Source organism: Bos grunniens, chromosome 26 (assembly GCF_055505025.1).
Source record: "Bos grunniens cultivar Pamir isolate PY7600 chromosome 26, Bosgru_T2T1.0, whole genome shotgun sequence".
Classification (NCBI taxonomy): domain Eukaryota; kingdom Metazoa; phylum Chordata; class Mammalia; order Artiodactyla; family Bovidae; genus Bos; species Bos grunniens.
The window spans coordinates 42,937,371-42,948,106 of record NC_141190.1 but is presented as its reverse complement, the minus strand read 5'-3'; the positions used below and the strand labels follow the sequence as shown (position 1 = coordinate 42,948,106).

The 10,736-nt window shown below is 46.5% G+C and overlaps 1 long non-coding RNA gene across 1 annotated transcript; it reads right to left on the bottom strand.

Moving 5' to 3' along the window:
- Positions 1–719: 719 nt before the first annotated feature.
- LOC147344486 (uncharacterized) lies at positions 720–7,133 on the bottom strand. Its single transcript, XR_015155443.1, has 2 exons — positions 7,019–7,133; positions 720–1,111 (listed from the first exon to the last, which is right to left on the bottom strand). It is a non-coding gene; the product is annotated as an uncharacterized LOC147344486 (long non-coding RNA).
- Positions 7,134–10,736: the final 3,603 nt, after the last annotated feature.

Sequence of the window (10,736 nt, the reverse complement as noted above, 5' to 3'; positions counted from 1 at the left end):
AATAATTAATAAAGTAAACAAAATCCAAATTTTAAGCCCTTTTTCTTCTGATTGCAATCTAAACTCCTTTAGTTTAAGATGAAAAAAAAAAATTCATTCTTCTGTGGGCTCCTAGACTCCAAGTTTCTAAACGTGTTATTGAAACCATGATTGAAATCTGACAAAAACAGACTGCGTTTTATAATAATGTCCCGCAGCCAAAGTATGGCACTAATAACTAAACAATACTTTATCACCTTTGCCACTTTCAACAGCTCCCATTAATATTGAGATCATAGTGTTCGGCCCTCTATTCCCCAGCTGACTGCCTTAGTGACAGCACTGGCTAAGGCGGTGACATTGAAAAATATTTGCCATGACACGGCCACAAATCACAGCAAGACAAGTTTAAAACTCAATACTCACTAAACTTGCATCTGCTAGTTTCTTGTTCCAATTTCTACAACACAACTATTATATGCTGCTTTTCTCTGAAATAGCAGAACACAAATGGGTGTACGCTAAGCCAAGAAGAGAGAATGATTAAAAAAAAAAGATTCTAAAGGGATTGCCAGCAGCATCATTTTCTAAGGCAGAAACTATCACTGGGAGGGGAGCTGAGGATACAGACACTGATGTGGGGGAAGGTCCCTGTTTTCTGGACTGTTCAGGACACTCACAGAAGCCTGAACCCAGATTGCAATTACTTGTGGTGCTGGGTTCACACGACAGCCTAATTTTACACGTATCGATTTTTATTTTCAGCTTTCTCAAGATGCTGAAGCAGATGTTGGTCCACTTGGCAATTGCCCATAATTCACTTTACAGAGGCTGTGGTCAACGTGGCCCCCGCCCACTCTATTCCTGCTGACAGTGGTGGGATCGTGCCAGCCAGCTGCACCCTGACCCCCTATCAAGAATTAGGAGCCCTTGAGACCTTGAAAGTGATGCTATTAATGCTCGTTCCCCTAAGGAAAAAGTTCCAAGAGGCTTGGTATCCACATGGTTTGGACCAACACCATTTCTCTTTGGGAGTGTAAGTGGGTGGGACTCAGCATCTTCACAGCAGAGGGCATGTGTTGTCCTCCATGGTCCTCACTCCTGGCACAGCAACCGGCACTCAGCAGACACCCTGTGAGTGGATGCAGATGGAGAATGAGCATTTATCTAGGACCTCGTCATTGTACTAGAGCATTCAGGACCGATACCGAAGCTGAAACTCCAATACCTTGGCCACCTAATGTGAAGAATTGACTCATTGGAAAAGACCCTGATGCTGGGAAAGATTGAAGGCAGGAGGCAAAAGGGACGACAAAGGGTGAGATGGTTGGATGGCATCACCGACTCGATGGACATGAGTTTGAGTAAGCTCTGGGAGCTGGTGATGGACAGGGAAGCCTGGCGTGCTGCAGTCCAAGGGGTCACAAAGAGTCGGACACAACTGAGCGACTGAACTGACTGATTCTTGCTCTGTCACCAAGGCACCGTGGCATCTCCACCAAGTTACTGCCCTTCGTGGGCCTTCAGGCTCCCTCCCCGTCAGAATGAGGAGGTTGTGCAGGATAATCTGAGCCACCTGGGAAGCCCCATCAGCCTTGAGTATCACTCAGTTCAGACAAGGTGAAGATTGAGAATTGACCCTTAGATTTAGCAACCTGAAGTTGTTGGTGATATAAATGAAAACCTTTTCAGAATACATCACTGTAAATGTGAGGTTGGCTTTCACATTCACATGTTAAATTCAAGTTAGGCACAAACAAATCTACTTGGTTGGTGCCCTGGACCCAGAGATGGCTCTTCCTATTCACTTATGTTTATCTGTTGAATCAATAGGACAAGAGCACTCACAGGACCGCCTGGCCCCCTTTTCTGGAGCAGGATTGTCTGTTGTAGTTCTCTACTCCCAGTCTCCCTACAGCATGTGGGGCCCCTCCTCACTCATGGGTCTCTGCTCTGAAAGAGCTACACCTGGGAATCACATGATGACTTCACATATCCAGATGTTCACCCCATTGTTCTAACCATGTACAGCAAAAGCATTCAATCATTTCATTTTGTATGAAAAATACACCTGTATACAACATGCTTAGGAGAAGTTTGAAATGCAGTACCCCAGAATGTCCATGGTAGAGTAGCAGTAGTTTTTATTGTCTTCTTTTACTTATTTTCACTAAAATGATTTTTAATAGCAAACATAAGTTATTTAAGCAAGTAAATCAATAAATAAGGTAAATCCTTTGCAAAATATTCACAATAATGTAGTTCCTCTTTTAACTTCCCTTGAGTACCTGTCCTTCTCACCTCTTCTAGTGTAGGTGGCCTACACTAACTGTTTGCTTGTGGGAAGATGAGAATTTGTTCCAAAAGAAGGTTATATTTCAATTCTGACATTCAAAATAAAACTTTGCAACAGAACAATGGCTTTGTTAAAGAGAAAAATTGTTTTGGTTCCTCTGGCCCTTGTTTAGCCAACCTGAGTGGACTGCGCCCTGGAGTTTTACGTTAAAAAAAAAAGAAAAACAAAACAAAACCCAAGCAGAGGGAGGGAGGAGGGAAGCCAGTCCTCTGCTTCCAAGGAGGTGGGAAGGAGGCACCAGCAGAGGTGGGAAGACCCTCCGAGGGCCAGAGGCCTTCGCCCAACTCTGGGAGACTACTTTTCAGGGGAGGCTGCACCAACCTGGGGTCGCCCACAGGGGAGACAGTGAAACGGAAGGTCTCCCCGGCGGTCCAAGTCTTCCCAGCAGTGGGGCTTACAATGGAACCACCCCTTCTCGCCTGGGGTGGCCCGCAACAGTGGACCCTGAGGCCTGGCTGGCCTGGGGCCATGTCTTCACTATAAGAATGCACGAACCACTTCATTTTCCCTGAGCACTCCTGTGTTGGTCTGAAATCCAGAAGCATGCAGCTCCATTTGCAGTGTTGCTGAGACCGCCAAGGTGATGCGTGCAGAGCACTGGCCCAGGAAGGTAGTGGTAGATGCCCTTGAATGAGAGACCCGCGTTCAAACCCAGGCCCACCGCCCACCTGCTGAGCTGGTCCAAACCGTCCCTCCAGGCCTCTGTGTCCTTTACTGTCATGTCCGTAACATGGGGAGTTAGTCAAACCCCATCCCAAGGCTCCCTCGATTTCTTCCACCACAACCCCAAAGCCTTCTACTGGGAGCTCTTCTGTGTCCAGAGTTGTCCTTCGGCCAAGGGTCTACCCAGGCAATGTTCATGCCGAAAGACAAGCCTGGACTTCTTGGAAAGAGTCAGAAGGAGAACCAAAGACATCTCCCTTTTCCTGACCCCAGCAACAGTGAGAACATCTGGATTTTTACTGATTGCCTAAGAAGGAGCAGATGACACATTTCAGAGGGGATCCTGAACACAGCTGTCACGATTACAGAAAGAATTCCCTCATGTGAGACAGGCCTTTAGGAATAAACTAAATACGGCTAATATTAAAGGTAATGGTGCAGAAGATTGAATAGTTTCACAGTCCTATCCTCCAAAGGGCCTCATGTGGGGATGCAAGTTGAATGACAAGAGCTCCACTTGCAAAAAAGCAAATACAAATGTTACCATTAGGTTGGGGAGGATTTGGACAAGGGAGAGGTTGCTGCTGTTTTTTGTTGGTGTTGTTAAATATTTATTTACTTATTTGGCTGCTCAGGGTCTTAGTTGAGGCATCTGGGAACTTTGTTCCCCCACCCGACATAGAACCCAGGGCCCTTGTATTGGGAGCACGGAGACTTAGCCACTGGACCGGCAGAGAAGTCTTGATGCTGCTGCTCTTAAGGGAGCACAACTCTGGCCAAGGTTCAAGGGTGACTAGCCGCTTCCTGGGATGGGCCCAGGCCAGGGTTTGCAAGATTGAAGGGGTTCACCCACAAACTGGGGACCCCTTTCTCCCTTCAGTGAGGCATTCTTTTAAAATGGTCTGGACACAGGGTCCATTCAGGCTTTCCTGTCTGATCAGTGAGCGCGGTGTCCATTCCGTGTTGAGTGTGACAACAACTCAAGGAGAGGTTCCAAGCTGGCTGCCAGGTGGTGATCCATACACGCTCAGGGTGCCCAGCACGCTCCTGTCTGCCCTGCTCATCTCCCGCGGTGGCCCCTTACCTCCAGGTCACCCACCCCACAAAGGAAACCAGTATTCCCACCCAAGTCTGCACCAAGAGGTCTCAGAGCCAGGAAGCCAAGTGGGCCGTAGCATTCTGGCCCTGTTCTTTTTGCTTGCTTACTGAAGGAAACTGGACCTTCATTAAATACCTGTCCCTGGGGTGGGGGGCCCTCTAAGCCCAGATCATAAGAGCATCCTGTTCAGTAACCCTGCCCCCCTCACTCTCCTGCATCAGAGCCTGTCCCTTGAGGAGCCCCAGATCTCTGGTCTGAACTGACTCTGAGGACAGAATCATCACCCAAAGCTGTCAAGGCCTGAATGCCCAGCTCTGCACACCTCTTCCTTCCTCCTCCAGGGCAAGAGGAGACTCAAAGCCCATGACTCACAGAAATGGTCGATGCTGAAAGAAAGGGAAATACATATTTCTTCCCACTCTTCCGTCGCAAGGCCACCAGCTAAAGCCCCTGAAGCTCAAGATTGGATCTGAGCGCCGTTGTTTTCCAAGGCCCTGCCTCATCTCCTGACTAAAATGCTGCTATTGATCAGGGCGAGGACGGTTGGGAAGGTCGGGAGGGCATCTGACAGTCAACGTTGTCTCCAGGTCACCAGCACCTGGTGCGTTTTGGCCTCTTAGCTGGTTGCCTGGGACCACCTCTGAGTGGCCTTGCACCTCGGGTCCACCTTGGGCACAGCCACGACTGTGCTTTTCCTGAAAGACATCCCCCAGGCCCTCACCTGGGAGATGGAAGGTGCAGCTTCCTGTCCTGCCGCGCCGCCGCGGTGATACCCACCTTCGCCTGGGGGCCCAGGCCTTCACGCTCTTTCTCTGGGTTTTCCCTCCACCCTTCCTTCTCCTCAGCCCCGACCCACCACGAACTCCTTAGAATCTCTGCTCAGGTCAGTCTGGCCTCCTTGCTATCCATCCGGCTGGCCTCTGCCCATAGAGGCCATCAGCCTCCCTTGCCGCCTGTCTGCCTCCTACACACCCTTCTCTGACCACTCCAGTCCTGCCCCCCACTTTCTCAGTGCATGTAAGACGTCTGAAGCCACCCTTCTCGGGCCCCGTGGCCAATCCGAGGCTCACCGGAGGCACCTACACAGATGGTCTTGTTTGAGCCTCTCCCTTTCCGTATCTGTCAGACTGTTTCCCTGACCTCTTAAGGCAGCTTTCTATCTTCCCAAAGGGAAAAGCCATCTTCTTCTCTGAACTCCCATAGCATCTTACACTCCACTTAGGGCACACATGTTAAAGAACAAACACATGTAAAAAGAGCATGCCTGGATGATAGTGAGTGCTCACTAAGCATTACTTATTGGTATTATTCAGTTCAGTCGCTCAGTCGTGTCCAGCTTTTTGCGACCCCATGAACCTCAGCACGCCAGGCCTCCCTGTCCATCACCAACTCCCGGAGTCCACCCAAACCCATGTCCATTGAGTCAGTGATGCCATCCAACCATCTCATCCTCTGTCGTCCCCTTCTCCTCCTGCCCTCAATCTTTCCCAGCATCAGGGTCTTTTCAAATGAGTCAGCTCTTCACATCAGGCGGCCAAAGTATTGGCATTTCAGCTACAACATCAGTCCTTCCAATGAACACCCAGTGAATAATTGGTATTATTATTATTCCCTTACTAGAATTAATCACAACATATTTTAGTGCCCTTATTCAACAGGCATTCATTCATAATTTTACGAATATTTATTCAGCACCTGCTGGGTAAGGCTTACAGCTCCTGGGGGCAATATTACTGTCTGAATCATCTTTGCACCCTCTGTAGCTCCAAGTGTACTGTGGCAAATGGTAAGTGTTCAAAAATCACCTGGTGGTTGAGTGAATCAGTAGATATGTCTGTGTGCGTGTGTCGGTCTCTCAGTTGTGTCTGACTCTTTGTGACCCTATGGACTGTAGCTCACAGGCTCCTCCACTGGTAGCACTCTCCAGGCCCGAATACTGGACTGGGTAGCCTTTAGCACTCTCCAGGCCAGAATACTGGACTGGGTAGCCTTTAGCACTCTCCAGGCCCGAATACTGGACTGGGTAGCCTTTAGCACTCTCCAGGCCAGAATACTGGACTGGGTAGCCTTTAGCATTCTCCAGGCCAGAATACTGGACTGGGTAGCCTTTAGCATTCTCCAGGCCAGAATACTGGACTGGGTAGCCTTTAGCACTCTCCAGGCCAGAATACTGGACTGGGTAGCCTTTAGCATTCTCCAGGCCAGAATACTGGACTGGGTAGCCTTTAGCATTCTCCAGGCCAGAATACTGGACTGGGTAGCCTTTCCCTTCTCCAGGGAATCTTCCCAACCCAGTGATCAAACCCGAATCTCCCACATCGCAGGTAGATTCTTTACCGTTTGAGCCACCAGGGAAACACACTACTGTATTTAAAATGAGTAACCAACAAGGACCTCCTGTGTAGCGCAACACCGTATAGCTCAATGTTCTGTGGCAGACGGGATGGAAGGTGAGGGTTGCGGGAGAACGGATGCATGTGGACATATGGCTAAGCCCCTGTGTGGTCCACCTGAAACCAACACAACATTTTTTAATAAGCTATACTCCAGTATAAAATAAAAGTTAAAAAAAATAAGTGTGTCTGACCTCTCACTTAACTTACATAATTGTGTATGACTTTATTGGGCCATTTAGACCTCTGATATTTATTTGGGTTGTAGAGCTCTACATACTTGTACTTTATATACATGTTGGGATGTCAGACATATCTATTTTGTAAAACTTCTTATTTTATATTGGAGTATGGCTGATTAAGAATGGTGTGATAGATTCAGGTAGACAGCAAAAGGGCTCAGCCACACATACACATGTATCCATGCTCCCCCAATCTCAGCATTGTCATATCCAGCAACCAAAGGCAGCTCTAATCTTTATTTGAATGTCTCGCATAACATTAAAGGGAATCAATATTGCTACTCACCACGTGGTTCTTTACAGGCTCTCTCCTCTTGCTCTCCAAGGCATACTGGCTCTGCAGATGCTCTGAGGCTTTTCACACTCCGTTTCCTCCCAGTTTCCACGATGGCCAAGCCCTCTTCTTTCCTTCTCTCTGTATTTCTTTTTGATTGATTGCTTTTTTGTTTTTCTTTGTCCTGCAGGCTGATAAACTTTTCCTTTACAAGGGAAAGACTGCTGGCCTGAGGTTAAGATTCTATTTTGCTTCCTTTAGGATCATAAGGCCCCTGAACATGGCAAGCTCCTGATAACTGAAGTATCTAACTGTCAAGATTCTATCCTACGGAAAATCTCAACTTTTTATTTTAATGAAATACAAGGTGATGATTATTTTTGTGTCTCTAAAGCAACCTGATAAAAGCATGTGACAAAGTAAATAGGATGAAGTGTTTATAAATGCGATGGAGTCTCAGAAGACCTCACTGGATTGCTAAAGTAAATCTTTGTAAAATAAAAAACAAAACGATTTATAATTAAGAACAATAACAGGCCACCAGTTTGCTTTATTGATGCATGTACTTCAGGATGTTCCTGGTTGTGTACCAGAGTGGCTTGATAATTTGAAACAGTCCCAAGACTGCCTGTACCGGGGAGTTAACACGATGTCTAACAGTAAAAAGATCCAGATGTGAAACATCAGAGGGAGTATATTCTACAGATGGCTGAGTTGTCTCCATGATGATCTTATTATTTCTGATATTTCAATATCCACTTTTAGGTTTTTCCACTTAAGACATTCTACAAGAATTCTCTTTCCTTTTGTTTTTAATTTAAATTTGTACCACTTTAAGGATGTTCAAGGTGTGTAACACATTGAAAACTGTTCAAAAGAAAAACAGGGGACTTCCCTGGTGATCCAGTGGTTGAGAATCTGCCAGCCAATGCAGGGGACACAGGTTCAATCCCTGGTCTGGGAACTAAGGTCCCACACGTAGTGGAGCAACTGAGCACATGTGCCTCAAGTACAAGGGCCTGCCTGCTGCAGCAAGAGAAGCCCCTGCAATGAGAAGCCCACGCTCCGCAATGAAGAGCCAGCATGGCCAAAAATAAATAAGCAATAATTTAAAAGAAAAGAAAAACAGAATGAGAGCTCCTTGGATTCAGAGATTTTGTCTCATTCGGCGCAATTTCCCACACATACAACACAACCTGAAAAATGTATGTAAACACGGAGAAAACTGGCTCCAAATTAGGGAAATGTTTAAAACTATAAGAAGCCTTAAAGGTAAAGCAAAAAAAAAAAAAAAAGGACTTTTTCAAGTCACCAAATTCTCTAATCAATGAGAAGAGACAGTAAATATCAGGATAATTTTTTAAATTATATTTTTAAAGATCAAGCTATAATTGATGAAAAACTATTGACGTAAAAGGCTGAAAGGAGAAGCTGAATAACAATAGCAAAATAACGTTCTCTAACCTTTGTGGCAGACACTTAGTGCTGCCACAGATCAGCTCAGTTAATCCTCCTAACGAGGCCCCCTGTCTTCATTTCATTAGATGAGAAACAGGGCTGCATAGAGACCCACTCCCTGGGCCAACCTTCACAGCTAGAAAGTGGGGGAGCTGCTGGGATTCGAATCCAGGAATGTGCTCCAGAGCCTGGGCACCCCACCACTGCACCACCCTGCCCTGACCAAGACTGAGCTCCTTGGGGCCACAGCTCTATGAGTATCTAAGCAGGAATGTTCTAGAGGAACTTCAGACATTACGTGGGAGGGGGTAGATTTGAACTAAATTAAGGTTTCTTTCAACCTCGAGAGCCACAATTCTACACAGGCTGATGTCTAATTTCTCTAAAGTATTGTATCTAAATTCACTTTTTCCTTCAGTGCACCCAGTATGCTTGGGTTTCCATGAGAAAGTCCATCAGTTCAGTTCAATTGCTCAGTTGTGTCCCCATGGACTTTGCGAGCCCATGGACTGCAGCCTGCCAGGCTTCCCTGTCCATCACCAACTCCCTGAGCTTGCTCAAACTCATGTCCATTGAGTCGGTGATGCCATCCAACCATCTCATCCTCTGTCGTCCCCTTCTCCTTCTGCCTTCAATCTTTCCCAGCATCAGGGTCTTTTCCAATGAGTTGGCTCTTTGCATCAGGGGGCCAAAGTATTGGAGCTTCAGCCTCAGCCTCAGTCCTTCCAATGAATATTCAGGACTGATTTCCTTTAGGATGGACTGGTTGGATCTCCTTGCAGTCCAAGGGTCTCTCAAGAGTCTTCTCCAACACCACAGTTCAAACGCATCAATTCTATGGTGCTCAGCTTTGTTTATGGTCCAACGCTCACATCCATACATGACTACTGGAAAAACCATAGCTTTGACTATGTAACTGACTAATACATTTGGGGAGAACAAAAAGGAAATGGGTTCACCCAGATGAATATCTGCAGAGAGCAAAATGTGCCAGACAGTTGCCAAGCTTCCAGATTAACTATGACCCAAGGGGTTAACTGAGGAGGAGCCCTGACACCCCAAGAGAATACCACCCCAGGTAGCTAAGAGCTGCTCTGATCAGCATCACGACTCACGATAGAACCTCTTCAAAGTCTGAAGGAGTGAACTTGACTGGGCACCAACACACCTTGTCAGGTGACTTGCGAAGCCTAGGTGATTCTGGGTGCTTTTTCACAGGTTCCTTGGCCCAACCCATAAAACTTTCCAAGCCGCGTTTGTGTTAAACTGCTCCTGATATGCCCCAATAAGTGTGCTTTCGACACATTGTTAACATAAGGCCAGATCTGTAATACAGCATGGACAATTAAGCCCACAATTTTTGTATAAATGCAAAATCCCTCACTGTGAATTATTTAATTAATGCTCTCCAGTTCATTTAATAGAGCTCTTTCAGAGGCCATTTCACTCACAGAAAACTAATTTCATTCTCCGGGTTGATTTAATTAGATCGTATGATATATGGATGGTATTGCTAATTCAGCGACTCCGGACGCCTTGCCTGGGCCCGTTGTCCCTATTGTCGGCAATCTGTCAGCACCATTTTTAACAGTATTGAAAAATTCAAGCTTTATTATTGCTCGCTCACTCTTTCTCTCCCATCAGGAGGAAAGTAATGAGCTTTTCTTCTTACGAGAGCCAGCAGAGAGCGTGGTACCGTCGGTGCTTCAGGCATGAGGCAGTATTAACAGGGCTGATTCATGAGTTAAGTTTCCAACTGCTCCTGGCTATTAGCACTCAGTCCTTTGCTGTCATTTAGTTAAAAAGACTCTTCGGTTAATTCACTCTTTTAATGAGACTGTGCTATTCAACTAATGTATTTTACTGTATGAAAGGTCACACCAGGAACCAAAACAGATTGGAGGGAATGTAGCAAGAAGCCTGGCTGTCAAGAAACAATTCAAGCCTCCGAGGCATTTAGCAGCCCCTGCGTCTGTAATAAGCTACGGAACTGATGGACCAGCGTTCACCTCCAGAGTTGAGCGCCATAAATCAAGGCTAAAGAGAAGGCAGATTAATCAGAGGCTCAGACAAAAAGAGCACGTGTTTCATTACCCATATAATCACTAACATGATTGCCAGACAAGCTGAGGAACTGGATGCGGGGCTGGGAAAATATAGTTGAAGAGAGCGCTGGAACTCAGTTCTGTTTAGCTGCAAGCCCTAAATCTTTTCATTAAGGCCCCATTGCCTCCATTTTCTGAGCCTCTGCTGGGGGTGGGGGCAGAGGAGA